The sequence below is a fragment of the Pteropus vampyrus genome, unplaced genomic scaffold, assembly GCF_000151845.1.
Source record: "Pteropus vampyrus isolate Shadow unplaced genomic scaffold, Pvam_2.0 Scaffold5, whole genome shotgun sequence".
NCBI classification, from domain to species: Eukaryota; Metazoa; Chordata; class Mammalia; order Chiroptera; family Pteropodidae; genus Pteropus; species Pteropus vampyrus.
In genome coordinates this window covers 9,767,957-9,779,021 of record NW_011888786.1, presented here as the reverse complement: position 1 = coordinate 9,779,021, position 11,065 = coordinate 9,767,957, and positions in this window count along the sequence as shown.

The following is an 11,065-nucleotide window of genomic DNA, read 5'->3' as shown; positions in this document are numbered from 1 at the left end:
TTTCATCCCTGGTGTCTTTTCCTCTCATTATAAGTACATGGAATTCCAGTCACATGGAATTAGGCTCATCCTAATGGCCCCCTTTTAAGTTAATCACCGGTTTCAAGGCCCAGTCTCCAAATGCCATTACATTTGGAGGTGCTCGGGGTTAGGGCTTCGACGTATGAATAGGGTTCGGGGGACACAATTCAGTTCATAACACTTAGTGACCAGAGCAATGTTGCCTCAAGTCTCGAGTTTGTTTATACTGTGAGACAGTATCTGTCATATATAAATGAACCCAGACTTAGTAAATGGCTGAATAGGGCAGAGCTATAGGGACTTATTAGAATGTGAGGAGGATTTACAGGGATGACTCAGTATTATGTGTGCTTAGTAAAATACCTGTATCCCTCTATGACTCTACATCCATCTATCCTAGAGATATACTTGCTGTCTCTTGTGACTATCATCACCTTAATGTTTAAATAGGGAAGAGATTGCATGGCCATCGTTACTCTGTGCACCTACTCGGTACACGGTCACATGCTTGGCACTGTGAGTGTCATAAAGCAAACTGAGAACTTGCTTTTCTTATCCCAGTGGTGCTCACATCCAGTGAGGGCATAGAGAGTGTATAATCAACTGCAGTAAAGGGCACAAGTTGCAATAAACACACAGAGTGCTCTGGAAATCAGAAGGAGGGTGGAGAGAGAGCTCTTGCATATCTTGTGTATGCACACGAGTGTGCACACACACACAAACACCACTCTTCGCCTGGGGTATCTCCATGGCTCTCAGGATAATATCTGAGACACCACTACAAGTCAACAGAATTATATGATTCTGTTGCCAGCATCAGTATTGATTTACTTCCTGCCCTTAGAGAAGCTCTATAACCTCCCAGGTACATAATCCCACATCTTCACTGAGGAAAGGCCCTTCTTGACAGAGGCATGGGGAGAGTCTATTAGCTCGCTGTCATAAGCCAGGTCTTCAGCCCAAGCTCAGATAGCTTAGTTTTCAGGCTTTAGTTCCCAACTAATGAGTCTGCAGCTTCAACCTCAGGCTTAAGTTCTTCACCCTTGGTTTAACTTGACCCAGACGGCTGAGTCCTCCTTGGGTGCTCTAAGATGAAATGCAGCTCAGATTCCTTGAGGCTTAGTTAAAGCTAACTTCTGTGAGTTTCTATGTTGCTCTCCTATTGAGCCAGCAAAATATAGTCCTCTATTATATATCCTTCTTCTGGCTTCTGAAGGAAACTGTACTTTAGATCAATAGATTCACCTTTGCATATTCTCTATGACAAAAGTCAAAGCTCTTTACCCATTCTTTCTTCTCTCACAGCCCTTATCCTACATCTAAATTAGAGTCCTTTCTACACTCTACTTTTGACTGAGGCTGTTTGAGCATTGCCTGCCCCCTCCACCAGACTGTCACTCCCATAAGGGTCCAGCTGAGGCTCCTAAATTTCAGGTCGGTATGGGGGATAAGTGAGGGAGTGATAATCTGATTAGAAAGAGAGGCTGGGGACTTAGCTTGATGTTCTATTTGTATAGCAAGCTCATTGGTTCTACTTAGGTTTTTATATTTACTATTTGGAGTTGCTTGAAGCTGCTTCCATTGCAAGCTCCCACTTTTTACTTCTACTCTGTGATGGTTAATTTCACGTGACAACTTGGCTGGCCATGAGGTTCCCAAGTAACTCATTGCTTCTGAGGGTGTCTGTGAGTGTGTTTCTGGATCAGGTTAGCATTGACATGGATGGACTTAGTAAAGTGGATTGCCCTCGGCTATGGGTGGGCATCGTCCGATCTGTTGAGGGCCTGAACAGAATAAAAGGTGGAGAAAGGAGGAATTCTTCCTTTTCTGCTTCTGGCCTACTTGCTTGAGTTGGGATATCTCATCTCATCTTCTCTGCCCTTGGTTTTGGATTTAAACCACTGACTCCCCTGGTTCTCAGCCTTCAGAATTAGACTGAATTACACCACCAGCTTTCCTGGGTCTCCAGCATGCAGACAGTAGATCGTGGGCCTTCTCAGGTTCTATATTCATGAGCCAACTCCTCATGATCTCCTTTTAGATAGATATAGATGATAGATAGGTAGATGATAGATGATAGATAGATATCCTACCAATTCTATTTCTCTGGAGAACCCTAATACACACTCTATGACTTTGGATAGCTTTAGGAGAGTGGTAAGTATTAGAAAGACAATAAAGCCCCCTCCCAAAAGCCACCCTTGAAGCTGCCAATGGCTAGAAATAATTCTTGTTCACAGTTATATTTCACAAAACACCTGGCACCATCGATGAAAGAGCTGCAGCACTTGGCTTTTAGAATGAGATCCAGAGAAGGACGCAGAAAAACAAAGCTCGAGGAGGCACAGGCTCACACAGCTGGGCCTAGTGCAGGTTCAGTCCATGCTATTATAATAGGACAGTGCCCGATACAACCATGTGAAGGCCTGCGGAAATATTAAAAAACAAAATCAGCCTACTGTTAACAACACTGGTCCCCAGGTACACCTAGTGGGTCACCTTCAGGCAAGCACTCTGAAAATTTAAGGGAGAAATGTCAGTGCAACCAAATGACGGTCAGATATCAGAGCAAATTTAAGTTCCTCAGCTCTCAAGCGCCAAGCTCGCTCCATAGGCATCTTGCCCATTAGCCTGCTGGTGTCTTGATCCAATACCCTCGAGGTCTCTAAGCAGCAGCTTTACAAGGGTAATTGAAAGGGTATTACTGGCTGTCTATTTATCATCTCTTGATCACCTAACACCATGGTACCTATTAGGATGAGCTAGTAGAGTCCGTGCTAAAGGTTGCCTCAGCTGGAAGCTTTTCTGCTGCTTATCCAACAGGCGACAAAACAAGATTCCCCTCGAATCTTCTCATTTTGGCCCAATCTTATGTGCTAATTAATCATGATTACTCCATACAGTAAGCATATTTGAGATTTATCTGCACTAGCCTCGGGTAGTGTCCTAATTAACAATATGCTGAAGCAGCATTCTCCTTGTAAGTGTAAATACAGCCTTGATTCCATTTGCAAGACAATAATGAGTGTTTATTAAGCATGCGTGCTAATGACTGCTACACTGATCTATTAAAAAACTTTCTGTCCTGCTACTTTTCTGCCTCATTGTCTTGGCTGGAGAGTCAAGTACTGGCAGAATATGTGACTCGGCTTCTTCTGATGTCTTAATCCCAAAAAAAAAAAAAAGAGCATAACCTAGAAAATACTATAGATGTGATACATAATATAGATAATGCATTTTTCCATCTAGTTTGCATGTTCATTAATACAGAAATAAAATAAAGTCATCCATAAGAATGTCTACCTAAGCTGCATCTAGCTTGGGCCTTCCTTCAGCACCCTTCCTATTCCCAAATCTCCCTCCACTTTTTCTATACCCCAGCGTTTCATATTTGATCAAGGACTGCCACATCATGGAGAGAGAAGAGAAAAATCAGGGAGAATAGAAAGTCAGTGTCATCTTTTTTACAAATGTATCTCAGATTTGGCTCAATTTTCCCATAGCTTCTCATCCTAATTTTATGAAAGAAAGGGATCCTTTTCAGGATTAAGCTGGAATGAAGGAATAGGGCTGATAGTAATTTATGAGTATGATTTGTAGGTAAAGGCCAGAAAGCTAATAATGGAAGAAAGCATTGCCCTACTGATGTCTCAGAAGCACAAGGGCAGAATAGATGTAGAATAAATGCACATATTGGTTCAGAGAAGTCAACCTGTGTGGGAGGGGAAAGAATGAAACAGTATCAGGCAGAGGAAAAATCTGGTTTATGATTAAATCTCAACCAAAGACTCAACTGAATCTACGGGGAGATCTGGAGCTGATTTTGTCCTTCAGATTAGGATCTAGAGGAGGAGAAAAGTATATTATCATATTTTATATTTTTAAAGACAGAGCTAATATCTGTATGTTCATGTTGTTGTAGAGCAAGTTCCAGCAAAGCAAAAATCTGAGATGGAGACGAGGCTACAGAAGTTCCTTGGGGAGAATTCTCAGGAACGACATGGGGGAAAGGAAAGAGGAGGAAGCACTGTCTTCTAGGCCAATATTATAGATTCATTCCTGGAAAAAGGAATTCACTGAAAGTCTACTGTGTGCCAGACGCTAGCTATTGAGAATACAATGTGAGCAAAATCTCCTAAGTCCCTCCCCACATCAAACTTTTACTCTAGGAGAGGAGAAAGACAACCAGCAAACACAGATACATAACTTAAGGTCAGGGACTTGTATGTACTGTTAACAAAAAATAAAAATGAAATAAATTTTTTAAAAATTAAGAAAAAAATGAAGCAGGACCAGGAGATAAAGTGATTGGACAATGATTTTAGATAAAAAGGTCAAGAAAAGAAAATCACTGAGTAAAGACATGAAGTGAGAGAGTGAGGTGTACAATCATCTGGGCGAAGAGCATTCTGGGACAACATGCGAAAAATGTTCAATCGACACACCGTTATTTTTAATAACTTACTGAGGTTCCATGATATGAACACCCAACAATGCATTCATCTACTCCCTAATCAATGACCAAGTTTTTCCATTACAAAAATGTTGAAACAAATGTCGTTATACATATATTCTTAGTTAATGTTTACTTGTATTTCTGTGGACTGAATTATCGGGAGATTGTGGGAGATTTCTGGATCAAAGAATATACTCATTTTAAAAATAAATACATTTTCAACAGTATATAGCAATTCATAACCTCACCAGCAATGTATGAGACATCTTATTTACCCATATTCTCACCAGCACTAGTTGTTAATGATTTTTAAAAGTTTTACCTATCTCTTGACCAATACAGGTATGTCATTTTTTTTCATTTGCATATCTGAAATTACTAGAGAAGCTGGGAAGCTTTTCAAGTTCACTGTCCACATATCATTACTTTTCTAAGTTGCTCATTTATACCTCTTTCTCATATTTTAGTTGAGTTGTATTTCATTTTCTTATTGATTCAAAAGAGCTTTTTGTAGATTAGGGATCTTAACAATTGCCATTCATATGTGTTGCAAATGTTCTCTCCTAATCTATTGTTTGATTTTTTACTCTGTTTAGGAAACATTTTTGTTATGCAGAAGTTTGTAATTTTAAGTGATCAAATCTATCAATCTGTCCTTTATGAATGCTAATAAGATGAAATTTAGTAAAGATACATGTAAAATTGTCATTTCTGAACAAACTCAGAATTAAAGTTTAGAAAATCTTCATCAGAGATTTTGAGGTTGCGAAATTAAGATAATGTAAAAAATAGAATTCAAGGGACTGATATAAGAATGAAAGTTACAAAAGCCCTTTAAGATATTTTCATTCACAAAAATAAATGAATAAAGACATTATATTATCTTAAATTAGTAATAATGGATATTATAAGCTTAATTTTCATTTAACTTTTTTGCTTGAAATTTTTGAGAATTTCTTAATATTTCAGAGAAGTGCTTATAAACTCCATTTATTTTTTTCTTTTCCTGGTTCTCTATGCAAATGATCAATGCCTTTTTGATCACATGACTCAGGAGGTGCTTCCAACCTCTTTCTGGATCACGTGCCTGTGAAATCTTCTCTCCCACACTCCAGCTCTGGACTCCAAAACTCCTCCTCACAGATGCCACCTGAACATCCTTCTGTGTTTGCTGTGCTTCATCTTCCTTTGTCTTCCCCAAGGATTCACTGCAAAAATCTCCATCCTTCCTCTACCATCTGTTTTACCTTCTCTTTTTTATCCACAACTCCCAATTTTCTCTTTTTCTAATTATCCCTAGCAAAAGTGACTCACAATCCACACATTTCTGTTTTTCTGAAACTACAATCTCAACAGTTACCAAACAGGTGTATGGAAGTAGATTTTACCCTATTTTAGAGTATTTTGAAAGTGAAGAAAGATTATCACAGTTCAGAAAAATCACAGGCACCGGTATGAAAGATAGTAATCTGGTTTAATAACTGTTCGTGTAAAAATGATCTATCTAGGGGTGTTAGTTTTATCTAAGTTTGACATGAGCTAAAAAAATAATAGTAACAGAAATGGAAAAGTTCATATGCATCAATAGAAATATATATTCAGATTAAAAGAAGGATTTGGTCTTCAGTTGGCAGTGAAAGGTAGAGGAATGATCTTCATCAATATCCACCTTTCTAAACCAACCTTAGTCAACTAGAATAACAACAACGTGAAAGGCTTAGACCCAATGGAATCTTCCCCCTAGGCTAGGACAAGGACTGGGACCAGCATCCCCTGAAGTACATGACCATAGAAGAAAACAGATACCTGGAAAGAAAATAGATACCTGAAAAGATGAAGTTCTGTTAGAATATAAGGGGGAACATTTGTTTCCCACACCTCATGTTTTCTTCCCATGTTGTAAGAGCTCCATTAGTAGAAAGCTTTTAGGCCTTCTCTACCTTTAAATTCATTCAACTCAGGTTGATGAGAAGGGGAATGGCATGATGTATTTGACCGGTAAGTTTGGGAGGATAAACTTGCCACAGGCCCAACTGCTCCTTGTGATTTGAGAGGCATGCAATCTCCTCTATGTTTTTCTACTTCTTACCTGGCAAGGGCAGGACACCATTCAGGAGAGTCTATAGTTTTAGGAGGAGGGGTACGTTCAATTCAGTGGACAGTTAACTTCTGATACATATGCCAGAAACATGGAGAAATAGTCAAGGTATAAAATATGGGGCAACTACGTCTTCCTGGACTTGTTGAAGCTTCTGGTATGTACAAGGGCACCCTGTCATGGGCCAGGATATGTGAGGACAAGTGTTATGATCTTGCTGCTTTCTAAATGTTTATTTTGATCCATACAACTCTTTTTTACAGATGTGCTGAGTTTTTTAACTGTTGAGGCCAAACCAGCAGGCATTAAGCATCTTGGCAGTGCAGATCGTTACTGCTCAGAGCAGCTTCTTCCACATGGCAGGAACTACATGGAAGGTCAAAAGCAAAGACATTTGGGTCTCCTCAAAGTACTGGGAGCCAAGGGCCTCAGCAAAAGCAGAGGCCATAAGGCCGTAGTCAGGAGGGAGGGCTCGCCTAGCACAGGCCACACAAGGGTTAGGAAAAGAGAGACCCGCTCTTTTCCCCTCAGCAAATGCCTATACCTTCACTGCCTTAGGATGCAGGTTACTTTTGCTTGACCTTGAACCTTGCCTCAGCTTTTCCTGAACATTATCTTAGGTCAGATTCCCCAGCAGAAAAACCCTAACACAAAGATTCGTGTGCGTGCAATTTATTAAGAAGGCTTCCAGGAGAAACCAATAAGATTTGAGGAAGAAAGCTGCCGAGCAAGGATGCAATTTCAGGTCAAGTCTCAACCTCATTCTGAAACTTCAGGGCTATTCTGGAGTATAAATTATACCACAGAATTTATCCTGACTCAAGGCAAGGATGCTGGGCAATCACACTCCCCAGCACAAGTATGAAAGCTGGCACTCTCCTAGTCCTGTGGGATGAGAGGTGTCTACTGGAGGACTTGGTCTTGATTCTATATAACTTCAGAGGCCCAGGTAGAAGCTCTGCTCCACCTATGCATTGAAGTCCTCTAGCTAAAACTAAGCAGAATAAGAAATTGACTTGAATGTTGGACTTGATGCAGATGTTCTAGCTGGATCTCCAGCAGCCCTCTGGTATTCTTGACAATGGAAACAACTAATGGTGAAGAAAGAGAAAGTCTGGGTCCCTGGAAACATCAGGAAGCTGCTCTACCTGATAAGAACTCCCCAACTCTGGATTTTATTTTACAGGAGAAAATTAACCCCAACTTATTTAAGCCCATAGAGTCGGCTCTCTGTTCTCAGCAGTCCAACAAAATTCCTACCTAATACAATTGGTGAACTACTTTTAAGGAATTTTTAAATTCAAACTTATAAAAATGTTAGAGATCAAAGTCTTGTTTTGCATTTTTTTAGTAATTCGGAGATTGTTGCCTTTTTAATTCCCGAAATTATGGTCAACATATAACATATATATTAATTTTTTATTCATACATTCATTCATTCATTCAGCAAATATTCATTGAACAATGGCAGACTGCCAAGTACTGTGGTAGGCTCTGGGGGTGTTACACAAACACAACAGAGTCCCTTCTTTTAAAAAGTGCAGATCTGTGGGAGAGGCAAAGCAAGGAGACAGATAATACACCACAAAGTGTCAAACACTATGATAAATGTCTGAACAAAGGGGCTGTGGTATTCCAGAGGAGTTGAGTTATTTCTTTGGTAGGTGGAGGAAAATGTGCAGATAGCAGCATACTCAGCAAAGAACCCCAGAGGAAAAACTCTGTGTGCCCTCACTCTGCTCTGAGAGTCCTCCGAGTCATCAGCTGGATGCTGCAGCTGCCCCTTCTGTTAGGACGGAAACTCCAAGAGCAATCACATCTGTACGCGCAAAGAATGAACAGATGAAGGCTGGAGGTGGGAATGTGATGTGACAAAGCCACAAGCCATACAGCTGATCTTTCCTCTTAACCTCAGCTTCAAGTCCATTAAAGAAACTGCGGACAAAGCTGTCCTTGAGAAAACTTTGTAGTCTCCTGTTTCTTTGTCTCGTTTTAATGCATCAATGTGGTTTGTTCCTTTTATTTTTTTCCCATGAAGATGCCCTTGTGCAATTTACCCCACAAGATTGAATCTTACCTTCTAGTCACATTTAATGTTTTCAAACCCACAATGAGTTTGTATCTAAATGACAGTAGAGTTATACCCTAAGAAGAACTTTTTCTGAATCACTTAGAGACTTATTCTCTTGCAAAGTTTTCTCTTTAAGTTCTTTGTTATAAGAACCAGTTATGGTGAAGCTTGAGGAATCGACTCTTGGAATAGACTTACTCCAGACAGCAAGGAGAGGAGGAGAGGGGATGAGCCATACTGTCCTTCCAATCAGATATTCTCCCCAAGTGGGTCCACTCATCCACCAATAGGCTGAAGATGGGCTTCTGGGAGTATTGGCTGTGGATCACACCATTCTTTTCAATAATTACTAGCTTGATCATTACCCACAAGGAGTGATCACACACAGAGCTCAAGCAACATTTTACTCAAAGATCTCAGTAATAAAATCATAGTTCCCAAAATAGAGAAGGACAACAGTAAAAAGTCTAAATTCATCTCTTTCATATGATTAAAATGACAAAGAGCACAAGATCTCATAACCATTTTTTGGAGTCTCTCCATTTGGTCATTCCCTAAACCAGCCAAGCACTGACCCCTCCCTAACCTCATATTTCCTTTTCCCTTACTCTAATTCCTTCCCCCTTTTAACTCTTTCCCTCCCTTTGAAGTCTTCTGCCTTCATGCGTGTGGGGCCGACATGAGTCGGAGCAAAGGGAACAGCAGCAAGAAGTGAGATACAAACAATAGAGAGAATTTAACAGAAACATGAAATGAGAGCAAGAAGTGAGTGGAAAAAAGATAAGCTTCTCAGGACTGTGTTGGGATATTAGGGGGCGATCTGGGTCTCCCAGCATCTAGGCTATTAGGATTCCAGCTAATTTAACTTAACGGTAAGGGGCCATGTGACCTCAGCTGGCTGGGGAGCTTGGCAACACACCCAGGCAGTTCATGTTAGTGATAGTTCTACTTAAAACTCATTGAAAAGTCTCCTTCTTTTGGTTAGAGCATGAAAAGTTGCAAAAGGGCACCTTTCTCACACTAAACAACAAAAGTAGACAAAAAATAAGATACATACAAAAGTATAGTTAAAAAAATAATTATAAGAGTTGAAGATGCAAAGAAACCTAAATGAACAAAATTCTAGAAAGTAGAAAGCCCTTCATGAGAGACAAGACACCGCAGTTGCCTTCGTCCCTAGTGGAGCAGTGAGAGGGGGGAGGATTGGCAATAGATAGAGAGAAGGAGAAACCAGATGAACTTTCCACCAAGTTTTAATGGTCATACATGGGTCAGCATTACGGATTAAAATCCTAGGGGCCTCAGTAATGGAATGAGTCTGCAACCACTTGCCAAACCTTCCTCAAAGGCCTTCTCTGAGGGCATGGAGGTAGCACATCAAAGTCACAGAGCAGAGCAGAAGATAAGAGAAATCCCTTACAGGTACACTGAGCCTTCAGGTAATGCAAGGAAGCGGGGAGGCAGGGTTCTAGGTTTTCACCAGATTCACTGCAGCTGCTCCCCACAAGGCTGGGAACAGAGAGAGATTTTTTCTGGATGCCTAAAGCCATGGGGCAGGATAAGAAAACAAAGATAGCTACCCAAGGAATGGAATTTCAATCTGTAATCATGATTGGATATTTTAATATTCAATAGAGATGAAAAGAATGGAATATGATCAGTAAATTCTAATTGGCTTAACATACAACCCCAAACCAAGAGATTCCTACATGAAAAGTAACTCACTCAAGTTATCTAAACAAATCATTTCTCATCCACCTTTGTAACAGGATAACACAGGGTACTATAAAATGAAACCTTGAAATCTCAGTGATTTTACATCTGAGATGTTTATTTATTTTTTTTGTTCTCATAAAATCCAAAATAGTGTTCCTAATTGATAAGCAACTCTCCTGCAAATGATGATGCCAAAACCCGTCTATATCAAGCCAGGAAAGGGAAAGACCTGAACTATCCCACGTGGGAGGTCTTTAAGGAGCTGGCCTGGATGTGGCATATATCAGGACTTCTCAAAATGTAACATGCATCAGCATGACCTGGAGGGCAAGCGCACAGATTTCTGGGCTCACCCTCAGAGACCTTGACTCAGCGAGTCTGGGATGGGGCTCAAGAATCTGCATTTACAACACACTCCCCAGTGATGCTGACCCTGTTGGTCTGGGTACCACACGTTGAGTAGTGGTGGCATGTATCACATCTGCTGACGTTTTATTGGCCAGAATGCAGTAATACGGCTGTACATAACTGTGAGAGGGTCTGGTAAGTATGGTCTAAACGTACGCTAAGAAAGAAGAGAAAGTGGGTTTGGTGAACAGCTGGACAATCTCTTCCATATGCTTTAAAAAAAATTACGAGCATCTCGTCCAGGCAACCAAGGAACCAGGAAATTAAAAGAAAGATTTATAAATTGAAATTACAA